This window comes from Acyrthosiphon pisum, chromosome A2, assembly GCF_005508785.2.
Source record: "Acyrthosiphon pisum isolate AL4f chromosome A2, pea_aphid_22Mar2018_4r6ur, whole genome shotgun sequence".
NCBI lineage: Eukaryota > Metazoa > Arthropoda > Insecta > Hemiptera > Aphididae > Acyrthosiphon > Acyrthosiphon pisum.
In genome coordinates this window covers 78,424,537-78,444,197 of record NC_042495.1, presented here as the reverse complement: position 1 = coordinate 78,444,197, position 19,661 = coordinate 78,424,537, and the positions used below count along the sequence as shown (strand labels likewise).

The 19,661-nt window shown below is 29.1% G+C and overlaps 1 protein-coding gene and 1 non-coding gene across 6 annotated transcripts in view; both read left to right on the top strand.

Moving 5' to 3' along the window:
* LOC100162087 (gamma-aminobutyric acid type B receptor subunit 2) overlaps positions 1-19,661 on the top strand; it is a 304,964-nt gene that overhangs the window by 147,238 nt on the left and 138,065 nt on the right. The gene's annotated exons all lie outside the window — the stretch shown is intronic.
* Mir3049 (microRNA mir-3049) lies at positions 13,013-13,084 on the top strand. Its single transcript, NR_040228.1, has one exon. It is a non-coding gene; the product is annotated as a microRNA mir-3049 (primary transcript).

Genomic DNA, 19,661 nt, shown 5'->3' with positions numbered 1-19,661 from the left:
CTTATGTATATTTTTTAAATATTTATTATTATTTTTTATTCAAATACAACGCACAACCTTATAATAGGCGGCTGCACGTATCTAACATTCTAATATAGTACAGTATAATATAATACGACAGTATAACAAAACCGTCATTGTGGTTAGAGTGGTGTAGTGGTCACGAAGATGACTATGACTCACACATCGGTTCGATTCATAGCAAAGTACAAAAAAATTGTGCGGTTCTACGAGATCACCATTTTCCCGTGCTGTCTTCCGATTGCGTCATCCGGTTTTCCAACTAGGTACCACTCAGTAGTATCGTGCATATAGTGATATACACATAAATAAATAGATCACATGATCTCCTTACTACCCACTTGTGAGTTGTGATAAGCATTACAAAGACCGCGCGGTCTTTGAGGAGATTGAGGTGGTATCAATGAATAAATACAGAAAAAAATTGTTAGAATAAGGTTGGCACTATAGAATTACGGGAACAGGATCATTTTCAGGAATTTCTGGAGGGTTATAGGAGTAGAATCGTTTTCATAAGAGTGTCTAGATATTTACAAGAACACGGGATCGTTCTCGGAAATTTCTGAAGGGTTATGGGAACGATTCGTTATCGCGTGGATAAAAAATAAATAAAATGTATAAACCCATTTGAAATAGACTTTTTTTCTTATAATAAGTAAATAATTAATAAATAATAATTTTTATTGAAAATCATGTTTTTAAACATAATGGTAATTTAATAGAGCAACGGTAGCTACAACGTTTTAAGTCAATCGCCAGTGTGTAGTGTGTACGGTTAAGACGCTAAGATAATCCAATTTTCTTTGCAATATTATATGCGTTGATTATTTTAGTCGTACATTCATATTTTTGGGTTATACTGACTTTTAGTTTCCTAGTATTTGGAGTATAGTTGTAACTTTGTAAGCACTCTCGGCGAAAGAAGGGAATATGAGTTTTCCTTACCACGCTTGTGATAAACTTCTTTGGTTCTTTTAATCTAGATAATCTATCATATTTTCGTTAATAGAAAGTATCCAGCGTACATCATCGCGGGTCATTTGGCTTTCTGAAAGTTGCATTATGATTTAGGTAATATAGTGAATGTCTATGCCAATTGCAAGGAAAACTGATACCAATGTTTAGTGTGTGGAAAATCTGATAAAACATTATTGGGTATGATATTACCAGAAGAGTACCTATTCTTCGTATTTAGACGCGAAACAAAGATCAGTGTTGTAATTACTACATGAATTAAATAAAAGTCTTTACAGTCAAAACTTTTCTAAAAACGAGATTTATAAATTGGCTAGTTTGAATATTTCATAAAAAAAATGATAACAGATTTAAAATGTTCAATATTAGAAAATACAAATAACAAATGTCATACTATAATACATACGTGCAAAAAATATAAAAAAAAAAATTAAAAAATATTTATTAGAATAAAAGTTATTTCACTTCAAAGGTCTTTCTGTTACATCCAGTATTGTACCTACGTTATGGGTAATCGATCTCTTTACTGCAGCACACGTCATGTATTCGTGGACACATTATTATATAATATATATTTCACTGTGATTTGTATGATATTTTATCAACGTCTGATGTAAATTATATAATATACATAACTGTTGTCAAATTTAAGTCGATATGATGTTACGTTTCATAGTGATAACTGCTTATAATAATACGGTTTTGATATTATTATAAAACATGTTAGCCTGTGAACACTATACACATGCGTGGGACTCGCCGTACACAATTAGTTCGATACAATATAATATTATATATGTCTGTTAGTGCGCGTGCGTACAACGTGCATATTGTGCGCGTACATTAATATATTGTTTTACACATTTGAAAACTATTATCGAACAATGCAGCGAGGGTAGAAATCCAACATAACCGGTAAGAAACGAAATCGATATTGTGACGAGCATCTCTATAATAAACGCTGCGGCAACACAATGTATTATATTATATTAGTACCATAGTACGATTCACGGTGTCGGTTAACTTCATTAATAACCATTTACATGTAAATGCATATTATATATACCTATATATAACATGTAAGCTATGCTATTCACCGTGTTATTATTATTATAATGTTATGGTAAACGGATTTAATGCAGATTAAATATTATTACGTATTATAATTTAAAATATTGTAGATCCATCGGTTTTTTTCAACAACATACGATGGTGTAGTTTTATGTAGAATTCGTTATAATTATTATTAGAATTATATAATAACTAAATCGTATTTATAATTATTATTAATCGCATGGAAAATATAACAATGTTATTATATAACGTTATTTTGAACACAAATATATAAAATATATGTTTATACATACCAGCTATATATATATTTTTTAACTAATTACAGTTATTGCTGTCTACAACTCTATTAATCGTTAAAATCATTTGTTACGGAAATTGTAATAAATTGTAAAAGTTATTACTGTACCAATAATAATATATATACCTATAGACTATAGACACCTAGTTTTATAAACTGATCGAGGGACGGCACAATAAATTATAAAATTAATCTAAACTGCATTTTATCATACAAAATTATATTACTTTACGCTCAATCGAAATGTATAGTAAACCATTCATTATGCAATATTGGAAAAGTGCGCTGTTTTAGAAATAAAATTTAATTATTACCAAGGCTATAGTAAAATAATAATAATTTTCTGAATTCCATGAAATATAATATAGTACAGGGGTGGATGAATTTGTTTGGTTAAAAATTAAACTGTGCTATAACAGTCGGTTCGTGGAATGGCTATTTTAAATCAGCGCATTTTCCTAACACAAACAGAAATTTCCTATACATCGTACCGAAAAAATAATACTTATAAATTATTTTAATAATAAGAAGAACAACAAATGTTGTTTTAAAAACTTAAGAACAAAGTTTTGTTTGTTGTGCTCGTTTTGAATTTGAAAGTATTTTACCAATTATTACTGAAATATGTTATGAAAACCCATAACATTATTTTTATAGTTTTAAGTACCTAAAATCGATTAAAAATAGAAAAAATAATGATAAAAATACTACTTTATTAGTTATTACTCATAGCTGGTACAAGATAAACGTTAGCAAGTTTTTAAACAATTATTAAATGATTAGCTTAGTGAAAAGCTAATAAGTATACATTTTTCTGTTATAATTTTGAAGCAATAATTATGTAATATATAAATATTAAATATGTATACTAAAATAAAAAACATAGCATTTTTGATACCAATACGAGTAAATCTAAATATAAAAATATACACTAACCTACGCAGATTCCAATTAGACTCATACACATAACAATGACCAGATAAAATGTACAAATCGCATACACTTAATATACATATCAACTTACTTGTCACGAAAACCAAATGCAAACCGTATGCCCTTAGGACTTCAAATATAAACTTTGACTTTGACTTATACCACTAAGCTAATACGTATATTATAGACTGGACGAGCTCTGTAAGTATTTCTCAGCTGTCAGTGATTTATTAGCATTCACTATTCTAATGTAATAATTAACTAACAGACATTGTCTCTATAAATTTCTTATTTCTCATTCTTATATTCTAGTGATTCGAACGAAGTCAATAAAACTAGTAATATCACCTAGTAATTAAAAAATTCAACGACTAACACGTAAAGTCATATAGTTTTTAACTGTTCTGTATTTATTTCAATTAGATGTCTTTAAATTATTAACGAACACCCGTCATCGGTGCATTATTATAATATTAACTCTGTTTACGAATAATAGAGCAACTCGAATATTACAATCTGCTTTTCTCGAGGGATCGAGAGAGTTGAGAGAAGTTTGGTTATCATCAAGTCTCAACACATACATAAACACATTAGTCATTACACACATAGGTATCCACGTAGTGTACTCATATATTATATATAAATATATATAAACGTTCAGACGGTATAAAGAAAATAGACAATACACTTGAATAATAAATAAATAACAATAACAGTTATTAAGGTAGAGACTGATAAATATACGAAACATTAAAAAAAAAACTACCCCGCTGAGAATCTATCTCTTTAGTGTTTACTACGTCCAACCATCAGTTCGTCGTCGTCATCACATGTAAAAAATACGAGTACATTACAACTGTCTTGTATTTCTCTCAATTCTCTCATAATTATTAATTTCACATCTTCTTTCACTTACCTACCCTTTACCCACACTTTTTCCTCCCTTTATTGATTTTTATCGTACTAAAAATATTGTCTTTTATCTATTTTATTTTTAAATTACATACTTTATTAATTACAAACTTTACGTATTATACTTTGACAGTTATAAAATGTGTTCCTTTAATGTTATACATTATACAATGTATTTTTATATGATTTTTTTTTTAGTGCACATCAAACAGTTTTATACGTTTTACGGGTAGTTTATATTCGTATAGACAAATGATGTAAAAATATAGTTAGGTACGCCTTTATTTGGTTTTAACGAAATGTTAACTGCGGCCATCGATAGTGTAATGACCGCTTAAATCTCAAAAACATTAGTATGTAAATGGTTGGATCACAATCATTATTTCATTTTATTTTATTTTTTTAGTCTAGGCCACTATGGTCTATGACCAATAATTATTGTAGGGGTTATGATTGGTATAGTTGGTCGGCAACACGTGTATGTGTTTTTGCCACTATTGGTGGTCATCCATCCGGGAACTAGTAGCAGCGGCCGTTGCTTACTTTCAATCACTTTGTGTGATTGATTTCAGCTTCTGCGCCGTGCTGAGTCACAATTTTTATTTTTATTCTCATTTTTTGAACTAAAAATGCATGCAGAATACATTGATAAAATAAATATTACATAGTGATCTGGAATGAAAGATGTAGAATGGAATTAAATAAGTCGTTTTTTCATGACGTGTAAGTACAATCATTAAGCTCTACAGTTTTTTTTCAGTTGAATTCAACTTCAATCGGCGAAAATAAATTTCTGCAGGTAACTCACTAGTAAAACTTTTTTCATAACTAAAGTTTTTAGTTTTTACAATATTATTATCGTTTTAAAATAAACTTCTGCCAGCATACAACCGGCTCTTTTAAAGTAGTTCAGCGTGGTGTCGAAAAACACGAATCCCACCAAAATAAGGTTAAAAGTTTTGTATTGGTTTCGCTAAAAGAGAATATAGATATATATTACATATTTCAGACACATTCTGGAAGAACAAACGTATGCGAGTGACGAGAAACGGCCATAAAGGGCTGCCTTACGTTAATATTCTGGAATGTCTACTTCTGATTTATTTTTCGCTATTCATACTCAGGGTTGAAAGCAAAAATATTTTAAATACTTTTTTTTTAATTACAGTTATCATTGCATGGTACTTTTTAAATGCTAAATAATTGAGAGCAGCCTTTTTCAGATAAATTATACCCAACGAAGCATGCAACTTTTAAGGCAACTAAGTTTATTTTTAATTTAATCAGTATTCAGTAATTACTAATTAATAATATTAATAATTAATACTCCTCTATAATTTCAAAAATAATTAAATTTTTCCCAAGTAATGATTCACCAACAATCGTAAATCGTAATACATGAAAATACAATTATATTAGACTACAAAACTAATTATGTAAGAATGAATTTTTATTTAGTAATTTTAAGTATTTAAATAATTTAAATTGTAGAAATCAAATATATTTTAACAGCTCTTATATATAACATATTTGTTATTTGTTATTTTTATTTTTATTTTTATTTTTTCATTGGTCTTAAGTCCGGCAACTGAAGCCAATAGCTGTAGGATGGTACTCTAGGGTTTTTTGGTACAGCGGAGAACGGTTGGAGGAACACGATTTTTGTGTTTGGCAGAATTTTCTAGTGGGCACCCGTAGGTATCATACCTCAAGTGGGGGATGGCAGCCTCTCCGGAGACAGTGACTGCCCCGAAGAAAAATGCCACTCGTGGCCGGGATTGAACCGACGCCTTTAGTCCGCTCGGCCACTCCGTCTCTCAACATATTTATTATATTAATTTTAAATATTGTAGTAAAAAAAAAAATTAAAAATTAAAAATTAAATTAAATTAATACACAAAGTGTTTAATACAATTTGTATTCATTACTGAATTGCATTCAAAACATTATTAAATACTTAAGAATTAAAATATAACACAGCGAGATCATTGTTTAAATACTAATAGAATTTATACTAAACGTGTTTACCGTAAAAATCGTTAATTAATTTTGTGTGGTATATAATTGAGGCATGCCAAATAATATAATATAGGACATTATTACCATGTTACATAACCTCCTTCCATATACCTACATAGGTACAAGACAGTGTACAAGTGTACAAAACGTAACACCGATTTTATGTTTTTGAGCATGACAGTAATATGATTATATTTATTTTACACATACTAAAATTAATTACATAACTGCAAAAAATGAACAGTATTAGCATAGAGACAAAACGAATTATTATGCCAATATAATACGTAGGTACATGGTAAAGTACACACTGGAAAGGTATAACTGTGTAAACAAGGATAATTTTCATTGGTGTTGATTTTCTGCCACAACACCTATAGGGGTCGTTGGATAGCTGAAATCAAACAGATCCCAACAGACACCTGTTATAAAAAAACATAAAAAAGCAATTATTTTTATTTTTGATTCAATTTCATGTAGAGTGTATAATTCCTCAATGTGTTTGAGCTATATCATTCAGCAGGTGATTATGTTCTCGGATACCATCCAGATAATCGAAATTATAATAATTTTATTAATAACTATAATTTTTAAATCATCATAATGTCCCTTATATTATCTTCTTTACCTATTACCATAGACTATTATTTTTAAATTCATTATTAAAAGATAAATAGAGGCGATTCTTTCTGTAAATGTATACATTTTTTATTCATCTGAGAAGGGGTTGTCCATTTAATTAATATAACATAATTGAATATTAATACGATAATATTTATGAAATATGAAATATAATTATACGTTCACAAAATATAATAGGTAGGTACGCATTTATAGTTCATACAATATTATAAAACGACCCTACTTATAGCAATATATTTTATTATTAATTCACATAGGTATGGAATATGGATTATGTATTCTAACTCCATCGGGTGACGGATATATTTTGGTACTTGGAACTTATTACCATATAATATCTATAATATTATAATAATATATATTTTATAGTAAAGGAAAAAATAAGGAAACTTTTAACACAAGTTTTTTGTATAGTTATAATATTTTACCGTTCACATTTTCGTTCCAGACCTCAGGATCAGGTGCTCCTTTTTAAAAATGTACGAGATGCTTAAGTGGTATCGTATATGAAGAGCACTAAACTCAGCATTCTTAAACGCTGTGCAAGAGTCTGTTTGCAGTTTTATAATATTAATATATTAATTTTTCTCTTTCTCGTGGAGCGCTAATAACGCGCACATATATATCTAGCGCATTATGTCAGAAAAACTATAATATGGTATACTTATATACAACCGAAATAAACATAAGAATAAATAGAGTTTAGTAATGTATAGGGTGATTGTTTTTCACGACTAGCGTGAGCTTGGTCATAATAATTCCTGGTGTATGATACCTATGATCGAAATAAAGCCCGTAGGTACTTACCAATAGAGGCGCAAATTCAACATTTTGTTGCCTACCTGAAAATTATTGATGGCTGGATTGCGCACAACAAAAACATACACACACTCATATATTTTTTTTTAAATTTTAAACTACTTAAGCTAAATTATCCATCGGCAACAGATAGTAGTACAATCTATCAAATATCTGATAGCAATATATTAATATAATATTATCTTATACAAAAAAACCATGTGCAGTATGTGTGTTAAATCATTTTGGATTTTGCATATTTTTAGTAGGTACAGTTTTATAGTGAACAACATGGTGGTGACTATGTAGTTTGTTAAATCGTTAGTTGTAGACTGCAGTAATATGGAATGTAATATGAACGCTGAAATGTCCTCATTATGACCGCAGGTACTTTATACTTAACATCTGTGTGACTGTGCGCGCAAATGAGTTAACTTTTAAAGGTTTTTAAGGTAACTAAAATTTATGTGCGCAATCGAGTTTTAAAAAAATAAATGTGCGTAGATGAGTTACAGTCCTTGCCTAGTTATAATATAATTATTGTTTTATATTAATACGACATATTATTTCCCATGTGCGGGTTTTATATTTATTATAAAAAAAAAATAAGTAGACAATAATATATAAAATATATGAAATAAAAAATTAAATAAAAATAAAAATTATGAAAAAAAATTAAATACATTACCGCTATGACTTATTTTGAATTAAAAAACACAATTTTTAACCATACTTCCATAACATGTATGATATTCCTAAGTCTAAAAGTCTTTTAGAATAATCTGTGAACCAATTCGGATACTCTGTTTGTAAGAACTCGATAACTAATTCAGTTCTACCCTTCATAACAACCCATGAACTAGGTAATTCGGAAGTTTCGGAACCAATTCGGATACACCGATAATATTGTATAATTATTTTAAAAGCTAAATTTAGATGAAATCACCGATATTACCGGTTTTGGTTAAGCCTTATTTTAGTGATTTACAAAAAATCTTTATTGGATGATAATAATTTCATTAAAATTTCAAAGATAAGCAAATTGTTTTGTATTTAAAAATATATTACATTTTTGATTTTTATAGCTTAAGCGCAAAAATTTAATACAAGGTTTGTCTTACATAATCATTAATCATACATATTTTGTATAACACACGAATCCACAATTTTTTTTCCGTAGGAATTTGATTTTCAAATTTCAACAAAATTGAATATATAAATAAAAAATAATGGTGAAAGTAATTTTTTTGTAATAATTAAAATAATACTGTTAGGTAATAAGGACATAGACATTGACGTGACTACCTACCTACGTATATTATTATTTACTTTACACATAGAATGATACGTAAATGTCGATACTATGTCCGTATATAAAAAATATTATCATATACAGACTTTCACAAAATACAAAATATAACAGTTTATAATAATTTCAGAGCTTTATTGACATACCTTTTAATACTTTCCAACTACAAACTTATGATGTATCATTTTTAGTCTAATTAATAGAAACATGAAAAGGGGGTAAAATAAGTTCATCACATAAAAAGTCCAAAACTAAAGACCGGGCCGATGTTGATAGCTATTTACATAATATTAATTAATAGTGTATGAAATATAAAAACAATTTATTATGTAGAACGAACAATATTCATATTTCATACGTAAGTAATTTAGTTGGTAGGTTTATAATATTATTAACTAATTAACTCTTTCTATTTCTTTATAATAAACACTACAATTATTGTAGTTAGTTGAAAAATATATTAAAATTTTAGGATTTATGTATATTATATTATATTATAGTACGAACCACTAGAATAAAAGTTATCGAAATATCTAACTCGGTGAATAATAATAGTCGACCACTTTGTAAATTCAACGTTATTATACGAGGTGAATTAAACGGTACATGCGGTATAATATTAGAATAATAGATTGTAATGCTCGCATAAATGTTTGTTTTATCGAAGAATATAATGTTATTGTTTTGGGCGATGGTACGGAACTGTGTCTGCGTCATATCCGTCAATAAACAGCGTCGGAGTATACGATTCCGGTAGATGTAGTCGTTTCATTGTAATATTTGGGTACTTAATTGACAGCTAGTTGTCCAAGTGGAGAATCAAAATATCCTAATTCCCTTCGCTTCAATTCCAACGAAACATATCCTAACCTTCTTGGAAGCCAAATATCTTTGCATAAAGTTCGATAAAATGCTGACTTTGGGCCTTCATCTTAAATCACAAAGAAAAATGTTCAACTGCCAATTTACTTAGCCCAACAACAAAATCAAAGTTCTCAATTTGCACCAAACACAGTATGTGTAAATCTCTTTTAAGGCCTATATTCATAGATCCAAATTTTTGGTTGTGTAAATCCATCACAAATTCTGGGAATTCATATTACACAATCGTTCCAATCGATCATTCTCCGTATAGTAACTTCTGCAGTCCTATTGGTACCATGGTATGAATTAAATCGAACTAAATTGAAGTTTCACACCAATTTTAAATTTTAAATAGCTAACTAGATAGACACTAAATTTGACTTGAAGTTAGAGCCTTATATTAAATATCACAAGATGTATCGTATATCATATTATTGACAGACCTATTTATTCAATTTTTCTTCCACATTTCCAGTGCATAATTTAAATAATAATATAATATAAAGTATATATAGATAAGTGCCTCATGTAGTAAGTGTTTATACCTATGTCAAATGTGTATGATGAGTTCTTCTGTTCAGACTTTTTGACCCAATAATAAAACCATCAACTTGTCTGGCTTCTTTGAACTGCCTCTATTATTCTCACTCATATACTATTTAGAATCAACTCTACACCTTATATGCTCCGATATTCGTTTGTTACAAAACTTTCCTTCTACTCTCCCGAGAGATTTTCTTTCCAATAGATCATCTCGTCACTCTTAATAGTGAATTTTGGTTTCTAAATAAATGACCAAACCTTGTAGTTTAAAAAAAAAAATCTTTTATGTTTTGTTGCTTGGATAATAGTATTGTCTGACCCAGTCTTTTTTACTTTATCCTTTTCCAATCTACATTATACTATCATTTTTTAATATACTAAAAATATATTTTTAGATATTTTCCATATTTTTTTTTTACAATTTATCATGAATATAATATGACAAGTAATATTTTAAGAAAATATAAAATAAATACTAGATTATAATTTTCTAATTTTAAACGGTAAAATTTTAGATTCTTAACGGAGCGAATGTAGTAAATTTACAATTGTGTGTGTTATTGTTTACTGTCTGTCATCATCTTTTGGACATTAAAAATGTTTTGATTTTCTTCTTCAGTATCTTTTCTGGTAGAAAAGTGAATCTAATTGGTAAGTTGATGGGTCAAAAGTAAAACTATTTGCAGTAATTTTCAAAATCATCGGGAAGAACAGAAAAAAAGAAAAGAAAGTAATTTTTGCGCAAAACTAATTTTTGACAATACTGATTTTGTTATTTGGGTGTATATTAGTGTAATAGTATAATATAATAGAAATATACACTATTTACTGTTATAATTAATTAAATATAAATTAATATTATAATAACTGCAATGTTTTTGACAAACATCAAACTAACCTACCTTACCTTAGGAATACTAATAGTAAACTAAGTGACTCAAATATGAAACAGGTGTTAGGTATTAGATTTTTTTAATGGAATTTAATATAGAAATAATTATAAATTATAATACCTAGTATAAAATAATATTCTATTGCTTATTTTAATTTCGCAGAAATCCTAAAATATAGAAAGTAATATAATATTGTCATTTACGGGGCTGTCAAAATGTATGTCGGCTGCAGGGTAAAATGTTTGATGTCAGACCTTTAACATTATTTATTATTTATAGCTAGGCATTTATAATAATTATACATACATAAAAGTCATTCAACTTATATTGTACATTAACAATATTAGAATATTTTTCTGGATACAATTATAGGTTGAAGAAAATATTAAGAGAGATAGGTCACCATTTTTTTTTTAATTGATATAAATAGAAAATTGTTTAATATTGTTTAGTTTGAAAATCATCACCAAAAGTGTATTTATATAACTTTGAATCCATAAAATAGAGGTTGATAGTTGGAAAAACAAATTGTATTGCCTCAGGACAACTATTAAATTAATTTTTTTATTTTCATTTATTTTTATGTTATAGAACAAACAAGAAACAAGAATAAATATACAATATGTAACAAAAATGTATACAATACGTTATATGAGGGGGGGTGGTACAAATATACAAGACTGGATGGAAGAGTTTCCTCCTCCCATCCAATGACCCTACATCACAATTCTAAGCCGTTTTTATTTATTTATTTTGTATTTTGAATTTTTTTAAATGTTTAGGACGTCCAATTGCACTTAGTAAGCGAGGTTGGAAATTAGGGGGTATATGTAAGGATGTGAAGGAAAATTGACTGGAATAATTGGAATACTTCTTCTCGGAGTATGACTATGTGACAGTAGTTCATTTTCAATTGAAATGGTATGGTTGAGATTTCGTATAATGGATATTGTGGGAATGATGATTCCATTATTTTAAGTGGATTGTGTTGGCAAAGAAGGAGAGTGATTTTACAAACTGTGTATACAAGATATTTTTAGAATTATTATGTATTAGTGTAGGGACAGTTTTAAAATAATTATTCGGCATAGTGTCATTGAGGTTTGTTATCGCTAGATAATATTAATTGCGTTATTAACGTTACGCCGTCGTGGGTCGTACTGATCATCAATGACAAATTTAATTAGTTTAATATTATATAATTAATATAAATACCAGTTGTAGAGAGGCGAAGTTGCTTTTCACGTGCGATATATGTTGTTTGACTAGTTGGAAAATTGACACTGTTTAAAAAAAATGAATGGAAATACGAAACGTGGTTATCAAAAAAAACATTAACAACTGCACGCACTGTGTCATTATCGACAATCACGATCGAACTATTAAAATACAAAAAAAAAAAAAATTGATGTATTTCAAAATACTGCATTTAAGTATACTTAAATATCTCAAAATGCTTGATAATTTAAGAATACAATGGAGGTGGGCATACAATATTGGAGGATCACACTGTTTGTACACATATACACAATGAACTTATGTGTTGTAATTTCGTTTCACATCTACAGCGGTGAAAATTGTCCATTGATCCTGCATACCATAATAATATTGTTTTAAGTTATGTCGTCTTCGCGAAATTAGAAAACACCCTGTCCATTGTCGTTTGTGCAGCATTTGAACCTAATGATGGCGGTCGAACGGTATACAATATATGTCTGCGGAGGAACGGAATCGGGAAGGCAGCTGCGGCGGACTGTGCAGGTTCGTGCCCAACATTCCAGTCCGTCCAACTCCTTTCCGTTTTCGAACGACGCACAAACATGTCCGGTCGGCACATCCGCAGATACGCAAGTGCTGAAGCAGGTCCAATCGAAATCGTCTGCTGCAAACAAAATATCTTATAATTGTATTATATAATCATTTCTACGATAATATTATTGTAAATTAATGTTACAAGAACGTGGTGCTGTCACGCGTTGGGTCTGACAAATTCACGAAATCACAATAGTACTAGTTACTCCGAGTCAATTATAATCAGAAATATATTTTAAAAATTATTACGTTCTTGAAATTTAGGCGTGGCGAATAAAGGTACCAGATTGATGGTAAATTAGTATAATCTATGTCTCAATACAGTTATAATAAAAACTCTTTTTGATTTTGGAATTTAAAAATAATAGTTACAGTCTTACAGATTTCGGAGTTGGACTATTTTTTTGATCCGAAAAATGGGGGTATCGAAATTATACTACATTTATATTATGACCTACTGCAGATTATAAACACTATACCGATATTATAACTGCAGTAATTATACTAATGTGTACTGTACTTGCATTCTGTACATACAAATAATTTCACATTGAAAAAGATACCTAAAATAGTTACGCGTTGCATAACGCTCACCCTCACCAGCATCCTTTTTAAACTTGCAAAAAATTGTTTTTTCATTTGATCAATGGTTTTTTTTTTTTTTTAAGTATTATTATTTCGGAAAAAATAACAATGTAACCGGATTTATAATGCCTAGTTAAAAAAATTCTTCTTTGTATACTAATATAGTTTATTCTCTTTTGTTACTACAATACGATTTATACAAATAACGTAATTTAGCAACTAAATGTAATTAAAAATAAATATTCGAATTATATAATGCTGCAATGGATGTTATAGTGTATTATGTATTAGGCATTTGTGTTTATAAACCAACGTACTGTATTATTATTTTTACTGTTTATAAATATTGTACAGTTTTAATAAGCCAAGCGACCTTATTGTTATTTGTTTTATACCACTCGAGGGGTTCTCGTGAAATCGGAGAATATATTGTTAAGATTCCAAAAGTCCCCCTAAATATTTTAGTGTTGTATATGTATTACCGTATTGGATTACGGAATTGTTTTTATATTGTGGCATTTACCTGCAAATCACTTCTAAACGATATTTTGAAGCATTAATAATCCAGTCTGCAAAATTACAATACGTAGTAAATTATTAAACGTTATTATCGTTCAATATTTCTGGACAAATACTAACAATTTAATATTATAGCGAAACTTACATTTTAAGAATTTATATTAGGTACGTGAAATATATTATTTACTAATCGTAAATAATTTTAAAATATTTTTATTATTTTGAACACACTGCTATTACAACTTACATGGTATTGTCAACTTATTTTAAAAATGTTTTATTACCTATTATATTAAGACATTGGAAAATTAGTCGGCGAATATCATAACAGGTCCTTTTCTTTTCTTTGTTAACATATTTATCGACCGTGTTTAATATTCAAATCTAATTGGCGGTCGTTTATAAATGTAGGTGTTGACAAAATGGAAAACAATTTAAACGTTCGGTTATGTTTATTGTTCAACTGTAGATAATTGCATATACATTATAATAACAGTAGTAACTGAAGCATTATAATTTAAAGCAATTCACTATGTATGGGAATATAACAGTAGTCAACAAACATTTGAAAAAATTAATTGGTTCAATTATTCGCTACATGAAAACAGTCGACTATTTTGGCGTAGTTCGGCGCCATATTATAACAAGAGCTGTATTCGTAAATAACAGAGATGGTCTCCGTGCCCGAAAATGTTTTGTTATAAATATAGAAATTCGTGTTATATTTAAATTACATTCGACAAAATATGATTGTTATCGGTTTATAAAAATAAAATATTTGGTGGTTGATGGACACTCGAATAATAACAAACATAAAATACCTATAAGCGTTAACATATAATACTATAGCTCTATACTCTGTCCTCTCGCTACTTAGGATCGAGCCTAGACCAATGTCTAACTTGAGCTGACCATATAAAAAGCAAACGAACTCAAGGTGAAGGTCTCTCTGTTACTTCCTTGGTAAACATAGCATAGCCATGCTATTTTAAGCTCAGCATAAAAACAGAGCTTCTGCCTTACAAAAGTCTTATAACAAAACTCTTTTGATTCTTATATTTGGACATTCGACATCCAACTTTGGAGGGTGGCAAAAAAATTAAATATATATACAAAGTTCAAACTTTTCAATCTATGACCCTTCATATAATTACAAATTCCCCATTCTAATTATCAAATCACACCCTACATACTGATTTAAAAATAATCACAGAATAAATTGCAAAAGTACTAAACAAACGTTTCTGCTCTCGAATAAAAAACCATCCAAATCCCCTTATATCAGCGCTAAATTCCAAAACTATTTCTGGGAATCCTCACAGGCTTAAGAGATCATAGTGTAGCGACCTAAATCTATAAAAACAAAATAATTAATAATAATAATTATATAAATAAAAAATAGTTAAAATTCATAATCTAAACTAACCAAATCCCCGAGTAAAGTCATTGGGTTGCTACTTTTCTCACGTGTCTCATGTCACAAATATATTTATTCTGCGTATAGGCTTATTGAAATATATTAATTGCAGATTGTCTGTTTTAAAAATAAAGTTAAATAAAAAATATATATAAATTCTGTCGAAGACGGCTATAGTCCGTGTCCATTTTACATACCTAACGCGTATTATAGTCATTTATTTATTGAATAACCACCATGGGCGCTAATCATATTTTTGCGAATAAACCAATATTTTTACAATAATATATACTGTATTTTCGTTTCGGTGTTAATATTATTATGTTCACACGTCCAAACGAGACGTGAAAATCGGTTGCAATATGATAGTTGTGCGTTAAAAAAAAGCTACTCGTGGGCGTACGGTACAGAACTATAATAACAATAACATTTCTGAGTAGTATTGAATGGCCGAAGACAGGACCGACTATGAACGTAATATTGTTCACGTAACACGCGATGAGTTTAATATCCGTAGGACCCTATCAGTATATTATATTGCTAAAGTCGAAATCGAAATGTTGTATTTGCGATCGGAAGATGGCCAAAAATGATTCGTCCAACTTCCCACTTCACAAACGTGTGTATAAAAAAAAACAAAATAAATATCATGAAAATAATTTTTGAACACACAAAAAACCATCACAGAAAAATGATTAATTTAACCTAAGGACGGTTTTTTATAATACTGCTGAAAAATATATTTTACGCTTATATTTTATCATAAAATAGGAAGGTATACATTAGTGAAAAATAATTAGGAATTTTAGTTATAGTCGAAATAATGTAACATCAATTCCACGAAGTTATTATTAATTAATGGGCTGATATTTTTAAGTTAACTATATTACACACACGCTGTTTCAAAAATATTTCTGACACAGTGGAACCTATACCTACATAGTTACTTCATTTATATAAAACATCTAATATGATATTATTCTTTAATGAAAGGAAAATACTTATTGTTTTGAAAAAATATATCAATTAATAAAATAAGGTTTTCAAGATGTATAATAACAGAAAATAATAATGCTTATTGTTGTTTCATATCCAAATACCATATATTATATTCTACATGAACTACTTAAAACGTATAAAATGATATACTAAACTTAATAATAATATTCTATCAATATTTGAATTTTCAGCGAAGCGCTAAAATACATTTCAACCACTATTAAATTAACTGACGATATCGTACAAAAAATATGTGTCAAAGATATTTAAAAATAAAAAATACAAATTGATGCCGTATAGTTTATAGAGCATAAACATAAGTACCTTATTGACACATAACTACATTGCTGTTATAATTTTATAAATTATATAAAACATAAGTCACTTGGGAAATTATTTATTTCACTCAGTATATTTGTTTATGTTCCGTATAAGCGAGACGTGTTGTATAAAAAAAAAGAAAAATATCAAAATTCGTTTTTTGCTAATGTGTTTGAATCAAGTTTATTTTAAATTCAGGGCATCTCTCTGCATGGTGAATGGTGATGGGTTGTATGCACACGATTTGAAGTACGTTCTCAATACTAGAACTTTTTTTAAATACTTAATAAAATTATACATTTTAAAGTGAAAAAAAATTGTATTTAATCATGTACCTACATAGATTTGTATACTGTTATTTAAAATGTTGTTATTAGGTATTTCGTAATTATTAACATATTTTAGCCAGACGCAAACAATTTGTTTTAAAAATATTTGACATTGCGCATCAAAAATACCATAGAAATATTTAAAATATCGATCAGTTATATCTTGCAGACTTGTATTTTTAAAACATATATCAGCTTAAAAATTATAAGTAAAACTTATGTGTATGGCCAAAGCATGTAAATTACCCAACGGTTGTAACAAAAACTATTACGTTGATGTAACTTATAATGAATATTATTAAATTTAAAATAAAATCGTTCATTGTTAGTTCATAATAAAGCATTCGGTACTCAATAGTATATTAATCGAAACATTTATCGTTGAATTCTACAGATTAAACTTTTTTATTACTTACTTATTTAAAACAAATGTATACATTATATTATATATTGTTATTCGTTTTATTATTTAACGCATACAATTAACTGGTGACCTACATCCAATAGGGACTTAGACTCCAATGAAAAGTTTTGAACTGTAACTTTTGACATCGGTTTTCTCGGGACTTGATCAAAGTTTTATTAATTCCATCAAAAATTATAGATAAAAAAACTGTTTTCCAAAACTTTTTATTCCATGTCGAATTTTCATTTCCCGTTAATATCTAACAGCTTACAAAATATTCACATATTATTTAAGATCCGATAACGTATATGTGTTATAAATTATAACGAACGTGTATATTAAACAGTAGCCAACCGTGAGACACTGGACTTTTATGAAATTCAATTATTTTAGCTTTGTATCATTTTCTGTGCCTCTTGTCACTCATGTTCATATACTTTATGTCATAATCTACGATAATGTTCATAACTTTGACACATGATGAGTGCATATGATTTTAACAGTCGTGATGGGTTCCTACATTTTAATTGCATAAACATGTGAGATTGTGTGAATTCATCATTTTATACTATTATTATTATTGGTCACTCAGATACCATCATCAGGCCTGAAAACTGATCACTATAATGTCTAGTCTACTATTATCGTACACGTCACATTATTCTCTTCTGGTCACATTTTTATAATTTCGACTGTAAGTTGCAGAGCGCGTTCACCACGGACAACCTTGAGCGTATTAGTAAATAACAATATATGTATGTATATATATATCCGATGTGGTTGGTCGTAAACGGTTTTACACTTTAGTGATTTCACTGGAGCGTTGATCAATTTATCGCGTACGAAATGTGTTGTTTCTCGTTCGGTCCGCTACAATCGAATTACATTTAATTATTATATATTGTGGAGAAAACGTAATTCCCTTAGATAATCCCACAGTGCGCGTGACGTAGTCGTTGAAGGGACTTTGTGCCGTGTACAATAGATAGTACGTGTACAATAAGTATAGTTATAGTAGATAGGTACCAACTTGTAGTCGGCGTTCACAGTTTGCGTGCAGTTATAAACTACTAAACTATAATATTATAGAGCCTCACATCGAAAACCCAGTGTGATGTATCAAATTTCAAGCCCTGGTTAAGGAGATAACTAAAGTTAGAAGATTTTAGAGATAAGTTTTATAAGACGATTGACAATACTTTTTTTAGTAGGTACACACAAAAAATCATTAGTATGTAATTTTATTTCGATTATGAATTTTTTTCTAATTTATATACTGACATTTTCAATAATTTGATTTCACTAAGTTGTACCTATATTTTTTTCTTGTGGTACTTCCAAACATAGTTCTGAGATAACAGTTAAAAATAAAAATAAACATATTACCAAATAACAAATGCAACATCTCCCGAGAAAAATAAGTTGAACAGTGTCAAAAATCGATCTCAAAAGGCGAGTAAAATAAAACATAGTCCATAGAATTCCAATGACTGCGCCAGTTTTGAGATGCATTTCCCTGGCACCCCCACTTCCGAATTTTGAATTCAGACAAAGGGCTTTCGTTTGTGCTGGATTGTGCTCGAACTTCATCGTTTTTGCTGCAACCCTTCTCAAGTTATAAGGGATAATGATTGGGGGTGCCAGGGAAACGACTGCACCCCCACCTCCGAATTTTCGAATTTAAATTATGCCATTCGTTTGTGCTACGTTTGTGCTGGATTGTGCTCGAGTTTCATCGTTTGTGCTGCAACCCCTAATTAACTACAGGGGGTCATTAGTGGGAGGGGGTGGTATGGAGCTATAATGCAACCCCAATTCAAAATATTGGATCTCCAAATGAACCAATCTTTAGTAGTTTGCTACTGATATCCTGTATCATTTTTTCGATGTCAGTACTCTCTACTGCTTCCGGAGTTATCTTTATAAATTTAATTAGGGGGTTTTAAAGACGCGTGCTGACACTCCACATAGCGAATTGTTTGGTCCAAATCA